Source organism: Xyrauchen texanus, chromosome 2, assembly GCF_025860055.1.
Source record: "Xyrauchen texanus isolate HMW12.3.18 chromosome 2, RBS_HiC_50CHRs, whole genome shotgun sequence".
NCBI classification, from domain to species: Eukaryota; Metazoa; Chordata; class Actinopteri; order Cypriniformes; family Catostomidae; genus Xyrauchen; species Xyrauchen texanus.
Window position 1 is genome coordinate 59,625,299 of NC_068277.1, and position 22,900 is coordinate 59,648,198.

Genomic DNA, 22,900 nt, shown 5'->3' on the forward strand with positions numbered 1-22,900 from the left:
ATTATGTATGCATGCATAAAATGTATCCCTTGCAGTGGCAATTGCTTTACGACTACACAGGAAGTCCTAAACTTTCTTAAGAAATGTGGAGATGATGACTTATAATATATGTACAAATAATCGATCTAAATTACATATCACTTTTTGAGCATTTCAATATTTACCGATTAAAAGTGTCAAATGTCACACATCAATATGGCACTGTTTGTTATGCAATCTAAATGAAATGTCCATAGAAGACAGTGGACACCCGACCCATAGAGCCCCATTGAAGCCATACTATGGCAAGTCTATGGCAAATACTGGTCCCATTCAAAAAAGGGTGCAAAAGATGGATGTTCGTTGGTTAAGAAGCTCTAAGCACGTCGTTTTGGGTTTTGCCTGGACATCAAGCTTATCTGGGAGTCTATGGAGCCTCATGAGCATTATTTGCATTGAATCTTCATCCATTTGCCAAATGGACATTGGGCTTTCAATCTATGTATGTTTGTCCTGCCTGGAAGCCTGGCTTCTCTATATGATTTTTGAGTCGACCTTTCAAATTGGTAGAAGTTCGCAACAATAATTGAAACGTGACATATGTGATTGACAGCATATAAAATCTAAAAGGCATCTAAAGGAGCTTTCGGCGGCTCAGAGTCAGAGATACACACACATGTAAGGTCACGCAGATGCCTTCTGTTCGTGTCTGACCAAAGTATACTGTGGGTTTCACATTGACACGTCTAATTTAGTTGGGTTACCCAACTAAACTAGGTTATGTTTGTGTTGAGATTACATAGTGTGATTTTAAGTTAGGAAAACTAATTTAAAACACAGCACCACTAAAGAGCAAGTTCAGCTAAAGAGCTATTTTTTTAGTGTACTCCAGGACTATAAGCTGTAAACAGAGACTGCACCATTGGACTAGGAATAACATAACTCCTTGTACAAACACAATTTTTACCATATCCTCCAATCAGGACTAGCAGTTGCAATAAATAAGCTCAGGTGCACGTTGCCTGTTTGGAGCACGTTGGCATGTTCACACAAGAAATGAAGCGATACAACTGGAAGTGCAGCTCGATTTGTTTACAAGAGAAAGATGTTTACATTCTTCATTGGTTTTCCTTTCATTTGAACATGTCAGCACGTGAACCGATGAGTGAACATAATCCCCTGGTGGATGCGCATTGGAGAGCAACCGGAAGTACACAATTTATTTATTTATGTTTGTGTGTGAAAAATGTATAAAACCAAATTGAACACAAAGACTACATTTCTAAGAACTTGCCACATCTGTTTTAAACTAGATTTTTAAAAGATCTCTCATTTTTATCACCTTGGACAACTTTATTTTTCAAGTGTCCCTAATACCAAATAAAACGTGTTCATGTAAGGGTAAATATATATATATATATATATCTATATATGACAATAAAATACAATTATTTTGTCAAAAGTGATTAAGCATACAGTCATTATTTGGCTTTGTAAGGCAGTGTTTTATGTTACTGCTGAACAACAAACACATATGACCTGTAATATATTATGTAATATTTTAATTAATTTCTAATGGCAAAGACTTTGAAGAAGGTACACTGTAAAAAAAAAAAAAAAAACCTGGCAGCTGTGGATGCCAGAATAATTATGTAAAGAACTACTGTAAATATACAGTACAGAACAACCTGTACATTTTACAGTTTAAAACTGTTGTTTTTAGGGTATATTTTACATTGTTTTTATAATTAAATGATACACTTAATTCATTAACCTTCTGTATAAATCTGCTTTTCACTTTATAATGTATTGTTAGTCACTGTAGTAATTAAAGAAGGGCACATGATGACATGAAGTTCATCAATAGAGGCTCTTCCAGGAGCAATGACTAATAAACATGTGGAGACAGTTTCTCAGAATCACTCACACAAACACTGAACACCATCAGAATAACTCATGTGAAATTACAATAATGCAATAAACATGAAAAAAAACTAGATCAAATATAATGCAGAACACCCCAAAGAACATAACTGATATTAAAAATAAGAAGAAACATAATTATTCCCATAAATTATAATGAAACATAATGGGTCAAGAAGGGAATTTTGGGAACGCCCGATTACTGGGAAAATCATAATTCTTTCATCTATTATTTAATTTTTTTTACAACATTTTATCATAAAACTACACATATTTGTAACTACTCCTTAACCAATTAAAAAAATATATATTGTAGCATTTTTACAGTCCTTTACTGTGAAAATTACGGAATTGTTTTACAGTGTACCAGTGTGGGAGATATGTATAAAGTATTGCCATTGAAAGGGATACTAAAGTTCAGCACTATTTTGAATTGATAGTTATCATTAATATGATACATTTGAAAAACTATCGGCCAATTAATTGGCTATCGGCCTGGTTTCCCACCTTAATTATCGAATCGACGAAACCCACTATTGGATGACCTCTTGCAAAGACCTTATCAATATTTGTCAGTTGTCCTCAACATTTAAAAGTATCGCTGAATAAAACACTGTGGACAATAAAAACCCTAATTTTTATAACTTAATATAAAAGCGTAATAATGTGTGCTTACATTTGGCTTTAATTAAATGTGTTTAATGGTGAATACACAATGGTGTAAAAGAACAGCTGGATCATTTTTATTTAACTGGATCATTTTTTATTTTGGTGTTCGAAATAAAAAGGCAGTGTAAAAAGCAACTAAAAGCATCTTCTTTGCACTAAATGCAAAATAGTGCAAATAGAGGCAGATACTCTTACACCCCTGTTTAAATAATATCATACAGTATAAAAGCATCACTGCAGCATTAAACATGGTTAATATTAACTACTATGTTACTGTTGTAACACCACGGTTAGTACATCAGAACTATATAGTTTCCACCAAAACACATGGTTACTACAATCAGTAAAACCATGGTTCATTTTATGCGGTTCAAATCCTTATCTCAACACCCTGACCTTCACTGTGAAGAATCTCTTTTATTTACTATTATAAGTAGTATTTTAGGAAATATTAAGAGTATATGGGGAAATGTATTTTAAGGGGTGGGATTCGAACCGTGACCTCCAGCATGACAACACATACACATACCATTGTTACACCAAGAACTACTACAGCTGCACATGGCTATGGGGGTAAAAATCCTGTGTTTCTGTCAGACTATTGGAGCGCAAACAGTCACTTAGTTATCCAATCTCTTAATCCACTAAATGCCTAACCCTTTCACCAGTTTAATGTCTCTATACCGCCTCCATTTCATCAGCAGTTGACCACAAATAAATCTGTCCTGGATGTCTTGAGTTTGGTCTGAGCAGTGGTGGGCGGAGTTAGTGTAAATAGCCTCTGCCAACAAGATGGGATATTTGCACTTAGTGACAGACAAATAGATACTCCGTTGTTTGTTATTATTATTAGCGTCCGCACATTCCCTCTCTTGTTCAGAGTGTCCTGACTGGTTGAAAGAGAGACAGGAGGACGCTTAATATCTATGACACAATATATCAAATCTTTCCCTGCAATATATTTGTGCTGCACTTTCATTTGTTTCTTCAGAGCATCAATGCGCCAAACTGCACTATTGCACTATTGCCGCTTAAAGAGGGCAGTAAATGTTGTTCATTGAGCGCTGTGTGGATGCCATTAATAATCTGCCTGCATCTGAGCACTCTAATACATTGTTCTTCTTTTCATAAAGCGTATCTGTTTCCAATAATACGCGCCTGTAGATGAACAATACATAGGAACACATCATGATACAGCCTGCTAGATTTCAGCAATGACATCAACAGAACGAAGTAACCGAATGAACAAAGAAGCAAACGAGTACATCGCTTCTAACTTACAGGACAAATGCAAAACCTACCGCAACTGTCTCCATACCAATTGCATCAGTGACATTCGGTGGCACTCGCATCAGACATTGCGGTCTCGAATGAAACTCACCGACAACAAAGCGATGTCTGACAGCTGGATCGTGTCTTCCGCACTGTTTTTTCCTTCGTGCAGTTCTTCGCAAATTGACGTCATTTATGCTCATCTAAGCTGGACGAATCGACGAAATGTATCGCTTTTGCACAGCGACTTCCTGTGATTTGCAACCTCGAGGCAGGTGCAGTGGTGCAACGAGCTCTTGCGCTCCCTCCCCCGTCTCTCTCTCTCTCTCTCTCTCTCTCTCTCTCTCTCTCGCTCTCTCTCTCGCTCTCTCTCTCGCTCTCTCGCTCTCACACACAGCTATAGTGTCCTAATAATGGCTATTTCACACGCGCGTCCGTTTTTGGTCCCTCATGACTGTCCCAGTTCATCTCAATCTTGTAGGCCAAAACGTTGCACCGAATAAATAATTCGAAAAGACGGGTCTATTTGTGAAGAGTGAACGCATAACGGTCCTCCTCATTGTCAACAGTACCCATCTTTGGATTCCACAGACTGACAGGCCATCTTCTTCTAATGAGAGAGCATTTGCTCTGCATTATAATGGACGTTTGATATATTTTGGGTTATGTAAGTGATATGTTTCCTCTTTCTGGTATGATAAATGACGATGTAAGTCTAACGTTTGTGCTACAATTTAATGTTTCACTTCACTTCTTCTCACTTTTAATAGAAAACATAGTAGAGTGCCTTTTGTTGGTATGATTTTGTTTTAAAGTGTTTTACTGTTTAAATAGCTGAAAATGAATAAACTATATTATTTGTATTATTATTATTCACCCTGGGTTATAACAGTGCACTTAATGTAATTTATTTAATCATTTTTTTTTGTAAGCATACGTGTATACACATGAGGAGCGGGAATAAAGCGCATTCAGCGCCGTAGAGAAATCGTTATCTCTGGAGCGGGAATAAAGCACGTTCGGCGCTGGAGAGAAATTGTTCTCTCTGGAGCGGAATAAAGCGCGTTCAGCTCTGGTGGGAAATCGTTCTCTCTGGAGCGGGAATAAAGCGCGTTCAGCTCTGGTGGGAAATCGTTCTCTCTGGAGCGGTAATAAAGCACGTTCAGTGCTGGTGAGAAATTGTTCTCTCTGGAGCGGGAATAAAGCACGTTCAGCGCTGGAGAGAAATCGTTCTCTCTGGAGCGGGAATAAAGCATGTTCAGCGCTGGAGAGAAATTGTTCTCTCTGGAGCGGGAATAAAGCACGTTCAGCACTGGAGAGAAATCGTTCTCTCTGGAGCTGAACAGAGAGCACGTTCAGCACTGGAGAGAAATCGTTCTCTCTGGAGCGGGAATAAAGCACATTCAGCACTGGAGAGAAATCGTTCTCTCTGGAGCGGGAATAAAGCACGTTCAGCACTGGAGAGAAATCGTTCTCTCTGGAGCGGGAATAAAGCATGTTCAGCGCTGGAGAGAAATCATTCTTTCTGGAGTGGGAATAAAGCACGTTCAGCGCTGGAGAGAAATCGTTCTCTCTGGAGCGGGAATAAAGCACCTTCAGCGCTGGAGAGAAATCGTTCTCTCTGGAGCGGGAATAAAGCACGTTCAGCGCTGTGAGAAATCGTTCTCTTTTGAGCGGAAATAAAGCACGTTCAGCGCTGGAGAGAAATCGTTCTCTCTGGAGCGGGAATAAAGCACGTGCAGCGCTGGAGAGGAATCGTTCTCTCTGGAGCGGGAATAAAGGGATTCAGCGCTGGTGAGAAATCGTTCTCTCTGGAGCGGGAATAAAGCACGTTCAGCGCTGGAGAGAAATCGTTCTCTCTGGAGCGGGAATAAAGCACGTTCAGCGCTGGAGAGGAATCGTTCTCTCTGGAGCGGGAATAAAGCACGTTCAGCGCTGGAGAGAATCGTTTCTGAGCGGAATAAAGGATTCAGCTGGAGAAATCGTTCTCTCTGGAGCGGGAATAAAGCACGTTCAGCGCTGGAGAGAAATCGTTTTCTATGGAGCAGTAATAAAGCATGTTCAGCGCTGGAGAGAAATCGTTCTCTCTGGAGCGGTAATAAAGCACGTTCAGTGCTGGAGAGAAATCATTCTCTCTGGAGCGGGAATAAAGCACGTTCAGCGCTGGAGAGAAATCGTTCTCTCTGGAGCGGGAATAAAGCACGTGCAGCGCTGGAGAGGAATCGTTCTCTCTGGAGCGGGAATAAAGGGCATTCAGCGCTGGTGAGAAATCGTTCTCTCTGGAGCGGGAATAAAGCACGTTCAGCGCTGGAGAGAAATCGTTCTCTCTGGAGCGGGAATAAAGCACGTTCAGCGCTGGAGAGAAATCGTTCTCTCTGGAGCGGTAATAAAGCACGTTCAGTGCTGGAGAGAAATCATTCTCTCTGGAGCGGGAATAAAGCACGTTCAGCGCTGGAGAGAAATCGTTCTCTCTGGAGCGGGAATAAAGCACGTTCAGCGCTGGAGAGAAATCGTTCTCTCTGGAGCGGGAATAAAGGGCATTCAGCACTGGTGAGAAATCGTTCTCTCTGGAGCGGGAATAAAGCACGTTCAGCGCTGGAGAGAAATCGTTCTCTCTGGAGCGGGAATAAAGCACGTTCAGCGCTGGAGAGAAATCGTTCTCTCTGGAGCGGGAATAAAGCACGTTCAGCGCTGGAGAGAAATCGTTCTCTCTGGAGCGGGAATAAAGCGCGTTCAGCGCTGGAGAGAAATCCTTTAATTTATTTGCTAATTTTAGTAAATCTCACTGGTAAAATTACCCATTCATGGTCAAAAAAGTTACCAGGTCATTGTTACAGTCATCGTGTTTTGTACAGCATGTGTTCAGGTCTGCATGCCCTGCTCTGTATCCATGAAAGCAAGGTCATTTTGCTTCATAGAATACATAGCATACATTAAGCTTCCCTAAGAAAGGTATGTTAAAAAAGCATTGCAATACTAGCACACTATTAAAAGCATGACTTAATTCAGTGCTACAATGCTTGAGTAAAACATCCAAAATAAGAGTGAGTAAAATTTACTTAAAACAGAGAAGTGCAAAGTAAACTTAACTTATTCTAATTAAAGCCATCAATAATTGTGTATAGCCTTTACTTGAAATATGTTCAGTTAAATTTAGTGTAAACCCCACCTCCACTTTTTTTGTCAGTGTGGAAATGCTCAAAAGCTATTTATAGCCAAGCTTATGGTACGTGTCTACATGGAAATGTTCTATCTTGAGAAATATTCGCTGGATAAAAAAAGTGACAACTAGCCCCAGTTTCCCTATGTGCCAGTGTGTTTTTGATTGTAAGTGTGTTTTTGGGGTGGGGGAGTTTATTAGGAATAAATATTAATTATGGGAATTATAGGAATTATTAGGAATATTTTGAAGGTTCTTTTTTGTAAGTATTGCATGATTACTTTTGTGTGACGTGCATCTTTCATTTTTGTTGAAACTATTATGAAACATAATTAATATATTTGGACTATGTATTATATGTAGTGTCAGTATTATGTTCTGGCCTGCAACCTCTCTTTCTGTATTCTCTAATTTGTTTGTGTTTCAGGCACATCACCTGCTGTCTCTTTTGTCTTGATAATGTCATGAGTTCATGCATGATTAATCAGTCTTTCCACTTGTCTGGCAACTATGTGCTAGTGCACACCAGTTGTGTTTAAAAATTATTGTTTATAGGGCTTATTACTAGAGTAATAATACATTATTCAAAATTATACAAAAATGCACATTTCTGAAAACCCTTTCTTCTGTGGAACCCAAAAGGAGATGTTAGGCAGACTGACAGCCTCAGTCACCATGTAGTTTTGCTTAAAGACTAGAAGAAAAGTATCAGGAAATCAATGTGCACTGGCAAAGAAAAAATCTGTCCCCAAATGACACACTATACACTATGCAACCCAAATGGAAAACTTGCTTTTTTACTGCACATTTAACAGCTGACGGAAGTGACGTTTAAAACCCAAGCGTTGTGTTGCCGCTAGCTCAATTCAACACTTATTTCTCAATAATATACATATTCACACAGCATGGTACAATGGTAAAGTGTTTATCAAAACAGCCGTCTTCCAGGGTACGGAGGAGCTCGGCCACCTGAAAGCGGAGGAATTGGTCGCCGACCGCGAAGGGAGAAGGGGCTCTTAGCCAACCATCTGGAGCGGTGTCTAAGACCGCCGACCTTGAGTGGGGAGGGGCTCACTGCCGACTGCCTGGAGTGGAAGAACCGCTGCCAGGGGCGGGGGAGACCCCTTCTGTTCCCCGAGAGCACGGCGGGACATACCGTCAGCTGCCTCCAATCCGCCTGGGGAGGCGCGGCTGTCATCCACTAGAGGGTGGAGGAGTGGCCGAGGACCAAGCTACGGCGTATCGGAGAACCGGCGAGCTAGTGGGGGGTACTACACTGTTACAGGAAGTAACCCCCCACCCCCATATATAAATGTATTTATCTTTTCATCTGGAAAGCATCACAATCTAATTAACATATGCTAAACATCTTAAAAAGATCATATGTACAAAAATTCAAATTATATAAACGTCTCAAAGACATCTGCTGAATATCTTATTGACATATTGCAGATGAGCAATCAACGATCAAAATATGTCTTCAAGATGTAAACACACACATCAAAAAGACGTCAGGATGGCGTACGTTTGTTATCAGCGAGGATACTTGCATTATTCGCTGAGGCTGTAAATTGTACTATAAAATAGATAAGGGTCTTCCATTGAATTTATATCAGCCATATCACAGGTTTCACCTCTTAAATTTGGGATATTTTATGTGTTGTGCAATGCAAACATAAAAGTGTGTTGGATAAAACATTAAAATTATTGTATTAACATATGTAAATAAGACTGTTGTTTACAGCAATTTCATCAAATCAAGTAATATCTCGGTAAAAAAAAATCTGTTATCAAATAACTATCAATGTGGAAATTACATGTCATTTCTATGACCATACAGGTGAATATTTCTCTGAGATGATATGGTGAATTCTTCTATTAAAATGAATGGAACAAATTGGAACACCCAACTTTTAACAGATGTAGAAAGGAAGTCCTGTCTTACAGGTAAAAGGACCAATCACCTTTTAGATACAGATATTAGATACAGACAAGGGCCGGCTGTGGCTCAGGTGGTAGAGCAGGTTCTCCACTACTCACAGGGTTGGCGGTTCGATTCCCGGCCCACATGCCGAAGTGTCCTTGGGCAAGACACTGAACCTCAAGTAGCTCAAAAGTTCCGTAGTGCAGCTTTATGTACTGATACAGTCCTCTTTCACAAGTGATGTTGCTAAATTATAAAACTCTATCAGTCATATAGGCTACCATACTTCAGCCAAGTGGTTTAGCCTTTGAAATTGTCAAAGTAGTGAATTAGTAGGTTGATGTTTCATAAGCTAAAATCAGTTTGTGTTTACCGAAATTCAAAACACTGCCTCAGTGGCCAAAGTGGTAAGTGTTGTTGGGCGTTTGGGCATATGTGAGCTCCATTTTCTGTTTGTAATGTCCACAGAGGGGCACCAAAAGCGAGTTGTGAAGCCAGTTGTTTTCAGCTCTACAGGGTGTAATACAATAAAGAAGAATGCATATTTTATAAACTGTACCCCCAAACCTAAACCTAACCATCATTGAAGTAAAAATGTAACCTCCGAATCGCACTCGTCACTGATTTTGCTATCGCAATTACTTCCTGGTTTCAGCGTGGTGCCTGATCCTGGGTCTCCCACGCTGCTGACGCAATGTGCTTCCGGTCATGCCACAAGGGAAGGTAAACATGTGGGAGCCGGTGCAAAAGAGTCTGATAGGAGATGCCGCTTGTCAGTGAGTCAGCATTATGTGGCTGATCCTGTTGCATTTGCAGTGACCCATATACAAAACACTTAAACCCTAAAAAAGAAACAAGTTGCTATGATACACAGCATGCTCCAATGTGACGCACAGTGTTTCTCACTGCTTTAGAATTCCCTATTTGTTACGAGGGATTAAGCAGAGAGAAGGCTTTAAAAAACGTTGAGGATTGAGGGCTTTAATATTGACCTCACTAAAGTTTATACTGCAATGCACAAACTGCACGTACTAGGAACATATACCTATACGTTCACCTTAAAAGTTTTGCTTTTATCACCAAATGCTATTCTGGATTGGTATCAAATGGCAAGTCAGCACAATGCGTTTACATATGTGATGGCAGGGACAAGGCCAAAGTGTGTTGTATTTAACAATGGGAAACAGCGTAAAGGGGCAATGTGTTGGGCTGTGGCTTTGTTTCAGAGAAGCTGTTTTTCCTGCTTCAGGTCTGACACTGACCATCACCCTTATTATAGAGGCTGCTTCCTGTTTGGCAGGAAGTGATATCATATGCAGGCTGACCTTTAGTGTGCTGGGAGAATTAAAACTGTCATGCCATCCTGAATGGCTTGATAGAACAAGGTGAACCAAACTTCCATGTTTACAATTAGTTTTGCCTTCTCCAGATCTAAGTTCTTGCCGAGTTCAATTATTTGTGCTCATTTTCCCATTGCTGAGAGCATACAATTATTAATATGTGTTCAAATTAATATATCAGTAACTATCATACCCAAGTGGTCAAGGTTTTGCTGGATTTAGCATCATCCAGTTAGCTTCTGCTGGTAGATGCCATAACTGCAAAACAATTATAATATTTAATCGACAGCCATTAAAAGGTATGAATATTCCATGCATTTCTCACTACAGCGCCATATCTGGTGGCACCTGCCCCTCCACTGCTTAGGAATAATGTAACATGGCAAAATTAAAGATGGAAATACAAATTGTAACTGATTAATGTAATAGTGTAATATATTTGCACTTCCATAAATCTATAATTATCTCACTATATGGTTCTTCTTCTTCTACTTCTTCTGTAAAATATTCAGCATTTTACTAGTCCTACACCGTTAGCTGTACACCCATGAATGAGGTGTCAATTCATCCAGCTTATTGAGGAGAATTCTGCTATGATTTTCAAAAGCAGCTGGGAATACGATGTTCACCCGGCAGATGAAAAATCCCATAGATAAGGGATCAGTCGGATCACATCTACATATCAGAATGTCATAGAGACTTCAGGGTTGGCTCGTTTCATTCGGGCATGCAAGCAGTCCTTAAGAATCACCCTGGCAACTGCCTAGGCACGCCCTACTAACCATCGAATACACTGTCGATATACTGTAGAAATAAACAAAATGTAAGAAAATACATTTTATTTTCAAATTGTAATTAATAGGCTTTCACGTTCACGGCATTTTTTAAATCTGGTTTGTGATGACAGATGCAAGTGTCAGGCTACAAAATTTGCATTTAAGGGTTAATGATATATCCAAATGTAAATTTTTGTCTTTCTTTTTAGTGTGGGGTATTTTGCTTCAGTATATGAACGAATTCTTGTAAAAGTGTGGATCTTTGAAATATTTTTTTTTATTTGGGCCTATAGACATACATGATACACATTATATGACTATTTAGATTATGTGATCTTTTTTCAAAGAACCACACTTTTACAAGTATCAAGAGTGTTATGGATCTTAAACCCATTGAGCTTTTGTGGGATCAGCTAGACTGTAAGGGTCATGAGAAGTGCCCGACAATACAGCACATCTATGGCAAGTGCTACAGGAAGTGAGGGGTGAAAGGTCACCTGAGTATCTGGACAAACTGACAGCTAGAATGTAAAGAATCTGCAAAGCTGTCATTGCTGCACGAGGAGGATTTTTGGATGAGAACTCTTTAAAGTAGTTTAAGAATTTCTTTTTTTTTTTCAAATTGTAATAGTAATTTTTCACATTATTAATGTCCTGACTTTACATCGTGATCAGTTGAATGCCACTTTGATGAATAAAAGTACCAAAGCAAAATCTGTACATTATTCCAAACATTTGTCTGCCAGTATATATATATATATATATATATATATACTACACACACACACACACACACACACACACACACACACACACACACACACACACACACACACACAATATATTCAGAAAGTATTCAGACCCCTTAATTTTTTCACATTTTGTTATGTACTAAAATGCTTTAAATTATACAAAAGAAAATGTCACATCATTTCACATACCCCATAATGACAAAGCAATAATATGATTTTTGATGACTTTGCAAATGTATTAAAAACAAAAAAACTGAAAAATCACATGGACATATGTATTCAGACCCTTTGCTATGGCCCTTGAAATTTAGCTCAGGTGCATCCCATTTCTCTGGATCATCTTTGAGATGTTTCTACACTTTGCACCTGTGGCAAATTCATTTGATTGGACATGATTAGGAAAAGCACACACATGTCTATATAAGGCCTCACAGCTGAAAATGCATATCAGAGCAAAAACCAAGCCATGCGTTCAAAGAAACTGCCTTCAGAGCTCTGAAACAGGATTGTGTCAAGGCACAGATCTGGGAAAGGCTACAAAAAAATGGGGGAGAAGGGCTTTGGTTAGATAGGTGACTAAGAACCCAATGGTCACTCTGGTTGAGCTCCAGAGATCATGTGTGGAGATGAGAGACACTTGCAGAAGAACAACTATCACTGCAAAACCAAAGAGTGGCCAGATGGAAGCCTCTCCGCAGTGCAAGACACAAGAAAGCCCACTTGAAATGAGCAAAAAAGCACCTAAAGAACTCTCAGACTGTGAGAAGCAAGATTCTCTGGTCTGATGAAATGAAGCCTGAATAGTTTGGCCTCAATTACAAGCATCATGCCTGGAGGAAACCAGGCACTGCTCATCACCTGCGGATTACCATCCCAACGGTTAAGCATGGTGGTGGTAGCATAATGCTCTGGGGTGTTTTTTTAGCAGCAGGGACTGGTCAGGGTTGAAGGAAAGCTGAACGCAACAAAATATACTTTGAAAACCTGGTCCAGAGTGCTCAGGACCTCTGACTGGCTGAAGGTTCACCTTCCAACAGGACAATGACCCTAAGCACACAGCCAAGACAACGCAAGAGTGGCTTAGGAACAACTCCTCCCCCAACAGGTTCCTCTAAATCTCGACACGGCACCGGCTCTTAAGACTAATTAGTTAGAGAATCAGTCTACACAGGAAGCACCAGATGTTTGGTGCTGTAGATTAAAAAAACTCATAAGAGTCATTTGTTTGGCAATCAGGCTACACTGCAAGTTCCCAACCCTAGTGATAAAGCCAGTTTGATCACAGACTGCCCAGAACGGCCACTGTAGTAGAAGCATCGGGTATGATCCTCACTTTAAAGGTGAAGTATGCAACTTTTTTATTTAAAAAAACTTTCTACTATACCAGTTTACTGTTGACTGACAACTATAAGTAAGCCACTTGTGGGTTAACCTCCCAAAAAAGTATAAACACTGAGCATCCCAGGCACTATTAAAACACTGATGTTTATATTTTGTGCGACCAACTCAGCTCCATCCATCCCTTTCTAGCTCAACCTATAGAGTGAGTTTGGGCATTGCTACTTGTAGCAAGCTTTTCAGCTGGGGGAATATGAACAACTATGACATAAGTGTACAGAGGAAATAAATGTAGATTCACCTACAGATGTTAAAGCCAAATTCGAAGACTTGTTAAATGACACAGAGAGAGTGAACAGTAAAACCAGAGTGAACTTTATTTACAAGGTGGAGGATTTTGACACCCAGCTTCAGATTCAATCTGGCAATGCTATCGGACGACCCAATTCCTCAGCCATGCTTTCTGTCCAGTGTGTATATGTTACAGTGTTGTTTATTACGACATTAAACATTTACCACCTTTTATTTAGCATGGCCTAATTTGTTCACAGGGACATAGATTCTGAAAGGGCGTGATGAGTCTTTTTTGTAATTCCGTTTGTTGCCACAAGTACCACAGAAATTACATATTTCACCTTTAAATGTTCACACAGTAATATTTTTGTAAATGTTGCATTGACAACTAGCAAAATAGATGCAGAATTATGCCAGAATAGAAGTCGTCAGTTATCGACACAATTGTAGAAATATGCCATTCGCAGTCAAACATGATTGATCTGTTCTGTAAGTGTCCAGTTCCAGAAGGTTGTGGAGATAAAGTGATTAATATTTGGCAGGTCGTATGATTTGAACATGGTGTCACTCGTGCATCCAGAGCACATGACCTTCCATAACACCTACATCCACACAATAGACGCTCCCACCCAGAGGTACGAGGATGCGATCTTTAGGGGTGTATTTTTACTTTTAGGGTAGGCTAGTGGTTGTCTCTTTGAAGACATGTGGAGTGGAAAATCTAGGGGGGCAATGTCCACCCTGGCCCTGCCTTGGACCTGGCCATGCTCCCACCACAGTAACAACTACAGACCCCAGTCCATTCCGAATCAGTACATGAAATGACACATTATGTTAAGAATTTGAACTCAAACAGGTTAGAAAACTAATCCCATCCAAATAGTGTTTCGGACATTTTTCAGTTATTAATGGGCAAACTAATGTATTAGTTCCTGCAGTCACAGGGTCTGCTTAATAATAATGAACAAAATCTTAAACGAAGTCAAGCACTATAGGAGGAAGTTTAAAGACTCGGTTCCTCTATGCGGTTGAAATGAAACGGTGTTGTCAATGTTGCATATCTGCATGTGAAATGAGAAAAACAAAATGTACAGACACATGAACTTTAGAGCGTTTTTATTCTGCTGGCTGCATTTTAAACTGCAAATTTATAAGTTTTGTGCACAACATAAAAAGTTTGAAGGGAGAGAGAGAGGAGAGAGAGAAAAAGCTCTCTCACCGGTTCTCTGATGTACCGTTGCGTGGTCCTCGAACACTCCTCCACACTCAGGCGGACGACAGCCGCTCCAACCCCGGGCGAACCGGAGTGAAACCTTCGACCCCCAGCAGGTAGAACGCGCCTCCGCTTTTCTGGCGGCAAATGGGGACCCTCCTCCGCCCCTGGCAGCGGCTCTACCGCTCCGGGCGGTCGGAGAGTTTCTTCCCTCCTCCCCTCGCGGACGGCGGTCTTCCCTCGACCCCTCCGCGTCTCTGGGGACGGCAGGGCACTCCTCCGCCCCCGGCAGCGGCTCCCTCGCTCCAGGCAGTCGGGGTATCCCGTCCCCACTTGCCCCGCGGACGACGGCCGTTCTCCGCATCCGGGCGGTCGGGCTACTCCGTCACCCGGCAGATGGGAGCGGCGCTCCCCAGGGTGGACGGCAGTGTCGAGGACTCTGCGACGGGCATCCCTCCTCCTTCCCGGCTTTCGGCACCAATGTAAAACAGTTAAAGGATGGGAAAGAAGGAGGCGAGAACCGGCTTGACGATATAAATCATAGTTTAATGAAATCTCAAACACAACATAAACAAACACACATGCGGACATGCCCGTAATTCTCTCTCTCTCGAACAATCGTCACCGGCCGCCTTTATCCCTCGCGCGCCTCATCAGGCCGATTGGGGACCGGGCGCGCGATATTCCGACCCGGCCCCACCCCCTCCACACTTTCTTTATCTCTAGCTCTCGCATTTCTCAGATAACAAACAAGCAGTGTAATGTTTGAGAGCGTGTTTATGGCACTGAGAAAAGCATTGTAACTATAAAAAAGATCTGCTGTCCATGACGGTAGTAGTGTAAAGCATCTCTGTTGTAGGACTTCAAAACACTCAGTTTTGATGATTTAGTACTGATCAATCTCTATGTCTGTCAGACATAATCTTCCATTTAGCAGAAGTATCATATGGATGCATTTTAAATATGCAAACACAAGCAGTATAAGACCCTCCCCTCTAGATCTCTCTCTCTCTGACAAACACACACACTGTTTGTATTCAATAGTCTGACACACACACACTCACACACAGCCTGTATTTAATAGTCTGGACACTTTTGAAAGGCCTCTTATCTGATCACAGCCAGAACTAAATTTAACTTAAACAATCAAGCAATTGTCAGATAGGCAGAAACCAGGCACAAATGCCCTATTTGTGTGCAAATGCAAAACTCATTGACCACATGGGCTCAGCAATAAGGGTTTTTTCGACTGGCCCAGTTGATCCAGTGGTTAAAAATTTGACTTGCTTTGCCAAAATGTTCACTGGCCCCACCACAAAACCAGATGCATTTTATGTTCTGGAAAAAAGTGTTTATATTTTGCATGAAATGTTAAGTTTTCTTTACAAGGAAATTTAAAACTAGGTGTTCAATTTTGCAGTAATAGTGCTACTATAAATTCATAAACACCTTTTCTATAAACCTAAAGCACATGATGCAAAACATGACTTCATTACTTATTTTCTTGCCCTTTAAGGGTATTGATAGGCCTTGTTAATACAGGAAGTCAGCAAAGAATTTTTATTTTTCATGACAGTGGATATATTTGGTTGAATACATACCATTTGGTCAAATCCATTGGTCAAACCAACAATCATGCCACTTAATAATGACATTGGTTGAGTCAGTGAGCTGTGTCAGGCTGGTTGGGAAGCTCAAACAAGTAAGAAAAATTTATTTGCAGTGACAAGTCAACCTGAAGTCATTCATTTTCAATGAGAGTTGGTGATTTCAATGATATATGCAAACCAACCGTTGGTCATGAGACAAAGTTGAGCAGAATTCAACTTGATGCAGCAATGAGAGGGAGAGACTGCCAATAGTGAAGACAGTGAAGCTCAAATCACCCACCACCTGATGCAGTTGGACACAGTTGTTGAGTAGGAACGCCACCTATCAACCAATAGCACAGAGTTGGCAACCTTCAGCGATTTAATCGCTGTTGGTGTAAATGTGGCTTTAGGCCTCCTGCTGTGTTTCTTTGCCTAAAATAAACCTGCCACAGATCTCCTGTCAGAGACAACCAACAAACACAAGCACGCAAACTTGCCTGTAATTGTTATACAACAATCTCACCTAAATCTTATTTCACCTGTAGCTTTATTCAGATGGAAAATAATTGGTTCAGTCCCTTTTACAAGGCACTTATTCATATTTAATAGGATTCTGGGTCCAACAGCATCAAAAATGCATTTAAGAAGGCGTGAGGAAATAGTGTTGAGGAGAGAACCAGTAGGCTTTAGCTGATCAGGAAATTCTTTTAAAAAATAAAATGAAATAGGTTCAAACTGGTTTGAAGCGCTCATGCAAATAGAATGGACTGATGGATCATAAGCAGAGGAAACTATATTCGATCTAATACCCCCTATCTTGTCAACAAAGAATCTAAGGAAACTTTCACAGTTAGATGTCGACACAACGGGATAAACACTAACAGAAGGATTCACAACATAGTTGATAATGAAATGGGGCTATGATAGTTGTTTTTTCAATGATATCCGACAAAATACTTGGACTTGGCTGCTCTCACAGCTCTCTGAAATTGAGACAGAATGTTCCTTAAAAGTTCATAAGAAACCTGAAGTTATCTTTTTTTTTCCATTTTCTTTTAGCTCCTCTGCAGGCCTGCCTGAAAGGACGAATGGTATAATTTAGCCAAGGCTCAGACATGAGTTTAGGATGTTTAGCCTTCAGAGGTGCAAGATGTACGGTAAGTGTAAAGTGCTCCTCCACATTCAAGTCATGAGGAGAGTAATCAAGAGTTTAAGAAACCTCACTAAATGCAGCGGAAAAGTCTCCAGTAGTGGCTGATCTAATCATGCGAGACCAACGAACAGGCGTGTAAGGTTAGGCTATTTAAAAAAAAAAAGGGAACAGTAAACATAAAAGGCTTATGATCAGAGAAACTAACATCACATATTTAAATGTCAAAAACAGAAAAGTCATGCGATAACACAAGATCAAGTGTGTTTCCTTGTATATGAGTGGGGCAGTTCACCAGTTGAACAAAGTGAAACAAGTCAATAAGACTATGAAATACTTTGGCCAAGTAATGGACAAAATTAGGGTCTTTGTCTTTGTTGAAGTTTTGGTGGTTGAAATACCACTGCGATCACCAAAGGGTTTCCCAGTTCCAGTAGAAACCTGGAACTGAATCCAGTAGTTGAAAACTAGAAAAGTCATTAGTCATTAAAGTCCGGCAACAGAAACTTCTTAAAAAAATAGATGTCAGCCCTCCACCAAAGTTACAAAATTTCCAGTCAGAGGACACAAGTTCAGAAAATGGGCTTAAGTCCCTAGAATTTAGCCACGTTTCAGTTACAAATAAAAAAAAATGCCAAGCCATGAGAGGTGAAAACAAATCATAAAACACATAAAAACAACCAAACTGGGTAGCAGACTAGGTAGTAGATGGCAAGCCATAAACACCAGCGCCATCTTGCTGCCCACTGGAGGCAGAGTTTCAATCTTAATTAAGCCCTGTACAATTCAACTTGTTTATTGTCGACCAGACCTTAATCAGATGGGATTCTTAGGTACTGAAGGTCCCTGTTTCCTGACAAGCGCCATCTCCCATCAGACATTTTTGTAACATTTCAAGTGTGTTTACCTTTTCTTGTGGTGTTAATAATTGCTTCAACTAAAGCCATGCCCTCACTGCACAACTGTCAGAATTGCGGTACTGCTCACATTACACAACAAGGTTTCTTGTCATCTGTCATCTTGTTGTCGTAGTAGCGCACATACTTCACAGTAGAGTGCAGATGAGGTACACACCTTACAAGGTATTTGGCCAAGAGGCATCCCCGGCCAACAGCGAGAAATACGTTTTCTCACATAAATTCATGACCCGAATTAAAATAAAAAGTTTGACCAAGCACAACTGAATGAAACAGAACACAGGATCTTGTCTTTCAGGATCTTGAGATCATAATTTTGCTCCATTCTAATGGTTGATGTGAACATTAACTGAAGCTCCTGACCTGTATCTGCATGATTTTATGCATTGCACTGCTGCCACACAATTGGCTGAATAGATAATTGCATGAATAAGTAGGTGTATAGGTGTTCATAATGAAGTGCTCAGTGAGTGTAAGTTCAACATACATCCCATTCTTTTCCCGTACCCCATGGAACCTGCTTACCTTCCCCCTGGGGTACGCGTAAAGGGTTTGAAAGTCACTGATCTAGATAAACTAGTCAACTTCACTAATCGACTAGCCCATTGTTGGATGACTAATTGACTATCCTGACCAATCCCTAAAATCAATCAAACCTAGTACATTATAAACCTCTTGGTGGACCCACACCAACTTAGAGGGTGTCTGTATCTCGGGCGTCACATAGCTGAAACGGATTACACACAGCCCTACAAGACCAGCGGTTACTGAATTAATCTCCGATGCGCAAGTTAAGTTAAATGTCCAACTCTAAATGAAATTAGAACTGTTGAAGTCTCACAAGCCTGAAGTACAACATTAGACTACGTGCGGTAACACAGCCTAAACTGTCTGGAACATAACTGTTGTTATGTAATGTTTTATGTTAGACCTGTGGGACTTTAATCAGATACTGACTGCTTGTTCATATGACAAAGTGTAGAAAGTTATTTCTCGCAAGAATCGTTAAGAGGAATTGGAACCAGAATCATTAAAATCCTTGAGATTTCCATCCCTGGAGCTAACTATATACACTGATGAGCCAAAACTTTATGACCACTCACAGGTGAAGCGAATAACTTTGATCATCTCCTAACAAGGCCACAAGTCAAGGTTGGGGTAGATGGTAAGCGAACAATCAGTTCACGTAGTCAATGTGTTGAATGCTGGAGTAAAGACCTGAGCCACTTTGTCAAGGGCCAAATTGTTTTGATCAGATGACTGGGTCAGAGCATCTCTGAAACTGTAAGGCTTGTGTGGTGCTCCCAGTCAGCAGTGGTGAGTACCTACCGACAGTGGTCTGAGGAGGGACAAACCACATACCGGTGACGCACCCCATTGAGAGCGAGAACCCCTAATCACAACCATGAGGAGGTTACCCCATGTGACTCTACCCTCCCTAGCAACTGGGACAATTTGGTTACTTAGGAGACCTGGCTGGAATCACTCAGCTCACCCTGGATTGGATACGCTTGACTACAGGTGTGGTAGTCAGGGTCAATACACGCTGAGCTACCCAGGCCCCAATCTTAGTTAATTTTAATTTCAAAATATAGTTATGCATTTTTAAAATCAAGTTGTTTATGTTTACATTAATGCACTATGAACCAACAATGAACAATTGTATTTTTATTAACTAACATTAACAAAAATGAATAAATGCTGTAATAAATATATAGTTCATTGTTAGTTCATGATATCTAAGCCATTAACTAATGTTACCAAATGTACCTTTATTGTAAAGTACATATTATTATTGTTATACAATATATTTAATTTTGAAAATACAAACAGCTCCCATAATACTTCATTCCTGAGTGTTTCACAAGCCCAGCTTTGTCATCACTTAAAAACATTGGATCGAAGCAAGAGAAAGGGTGGTGCAGAAAAACAGTGCATCAAACTAATTAAAAGTTTGCAGCTAAATGCGACGGAATGCTCAATTATTATGTCACTGGCCAACAAGTTACTAACTCTGCGTTATCGAACTGGTGTGTGAGAAGAGTTTTTCCTCTCTGAAGTAGTGCCATGGCATGAGATGTGTGTGGTCTTATCATTTATTGGATTTGCATTGTGCAGTATGGCCTCGATGGCAGCAGTTGTTTCATATATGGGAATAAGCTGTTTCTGAAATTAACAAGATTGATCTCTTCATAAAATATGTAGAAAAAACTTATTTTGAATGTTGCCAAATAATAAACGTGTTTGTTTACCATATAACTAAACCCATTTTTCTTATTGCTATTAAACTATTTACCCTCAAGCTCTTGCATAAAGAAAAGTACTCAAAAGAAAATTAGGTTCTGTGTCTTGAATTATAACAATTTCAATGAGTCATCAATTATATCAGTCAGCTTGTCCTGACGCATGGACCAATCTATATACAACATAGCTTTTCAAACCCATTTATTATTATTATTATCCATCCATCCATCCATCTTCAACCGCTTATCCTAAGTCGGGTCACGGGGGCAGCTATAATTATTATTATTATTATTAATAATAATAATAAAGATAATAGATATCTATGATTAAACCCATGTCCAGTGGGTCACAAATATCCGGAAATTCCTGTTAAAGGGCACCTATTATGGAATTTTGAAAATTACCTTTCATGTAGTGTGTAACATAGATTTAAGTGAACAAAAACATCCTGCAAAATTTTATATATGAAAGTTCACCATAAAAAAAGATATTGTCTCTCAAAAGTAGGAGTCGACTCTGAGTCAATTTAATGAATCGTTTTTCCAATGAGTCATTTTCCTTTTCGTTGTGACGTCAAGACGAAAAATTATCAAATTGGCCGCACCCACTCATTGCGCGCGCAGACACCAGGGAAACCTTGAAAACATCATGTCGACAACAAGACGCTGTGTTCTGAAGTGCGTATCAAAAGCGACCTTTTTTTCACTGCCCAGGGACGAGCATGTGAAGAATCAGTGGCTAGAGTTTATATTTACAACTATAGCACACAAGTATAGCCCGAACCTTGTGCTGTGTTCAGGCCATTTTAATGATGATTGCTTTACTTAACATGAATGCTTTCAAGTGTGGATTCATGAGCCGGTTGATACTGAAGGAAAGTTCAGTACCAAGTTTATTTGGATCAGCTTCCTCCTCCGAATCACAACCTGTAAGTATTATTAATAATTGTTACTTTTATGTGTTTTTTTAGCATGCTTAATAAGTATTTGTGTGTGTTGTGTAAGTTACGCTCAGCGCAGCTTCTAGGTCTCCAATGTCAATGTTTTTGAAATATGTGAAATGTTTGTCGATGTTATTGGAGTTGTCATAAAGAATAGAGCAATAACTTGTAGTAATGCAGTGCTTTATCAATATGTTTATGCGTTGGGCTAACGCAAACAATAACTGATTGGGTGTTTACCACCGAACTTTGGGCTATGATCGCAAACATAAATCAACTCAAATTCCTTCTCTGATTTTGATTTATTTACTACAAAGCGGTGATGGGCGTCCGCTTCCGACAATCTCTGCACAGAGTATACCAATCACAACTGATTGGGTCATCTGACCAATCACCGCAGATTAGCGTCACGCAAAGGAGGGGTTTGGAAAAATGAGTCGTTGAACGAATCATTTGGGAGTCGGTGAGCAAATCAGGAAAACATAAATGCATATTATAAGACAACAAAAGTGTTTTTTGTCATTGCATGCATGTAAAACTGTTGTTGGGGACTCCCAAAACAATATTAGAAACATTTTAAATTCCATAATAGGTGCCCTTTAAAATGTAGTCTTCCAATCCAACCCTGAATATGGTGATAATTGCACAATGTGCAATTAAATCTTTTTTTCCCCATTCATTTAACAGGGTCAAGTGCAGCCAGCAAAATACATGTTGTGCACGCTTACATAAGATATGTCTGCTCTTTCCAGTCTTTGTTTTCTCTTTATTCCACTTGTTCCATTTGCATCTACAGTTTTATCTTCATATCCTTCGGGCCCAGACAACAAACCTGCCCCCACCCAACCCAAATAATAATAATAATAATAATAATAATAATAATAATAATAATAATAATAATAAAGGACTGAGATTGAATGAGTTGTCTCCATCTTCTCTTTTCCTTGCCACCTTGAACACAACACCATCAGCCCAATAACAGCAGTAGCGGAAGCAGTTAATGTGTGTGCAAATCATCTGTGCAACCTTCCCAACCCTCCTTTTTATATCTACACAATTTCTTCCAAGCATTCACCTAAGAACGCTACCAACGCAATAACATGAGAAGGAAAAAAAACCCATACCTTTTAGAATCTGGTTCTATTTTCTCTTAGGCTTTGTCTCCATGTTCTCTCTCTCTCTTATGCACATCCTCAGTGAAGATCTGCAGTGACTCTGTGACGGAACAATGCTCTGAAGTGTGAAGCTAGCAGAGCACAGTTTCAACCTCAGACATCACTTCCTCTGCCGCACAAAGTGTTTCCCTTACTGTGTTGACACATCCTCTTATCTGTCTCTCTGCGAATTGTATCCTCCACATAAGTCACACATGCACATAACACAGTGGGTGTGGACAACAAGAAGGGCAGTTTAAAGT

The 22,900-nt window shown here is 40.0% G+C and overlaps 1 protein-coding gene across 4 annotated transcripts in view; it reads right to left on the bottom strand.

Annotated features, from left to right (window-relative positions):
• The window catches only part of LOC127618813 (signal-induced proliferation-associated protein 1-like), a 94,527-nt gene extending 71,837 nt beyond the window's left edge, over positions 1-22,690 (bottom strand). For 3 of the 4 annotated variants that reach the window (XR_007967512.1, XM_052091467.1, XM_052091450.1), the window contains exon 1: positions 3,953-4,097. The gene's annotated coding sequence lies outside the window, so the exon portion shown is untranslated. Of the gene's footprint in view, positions 1-3,952; positions 4,098-22,607 lie in introns of those variants that run through there. The other variant, XM_052091458.1, reaches the window with a different exon arrangement.
• Positions 22,691-22,900: the final 210 nt, after the last annotated feature.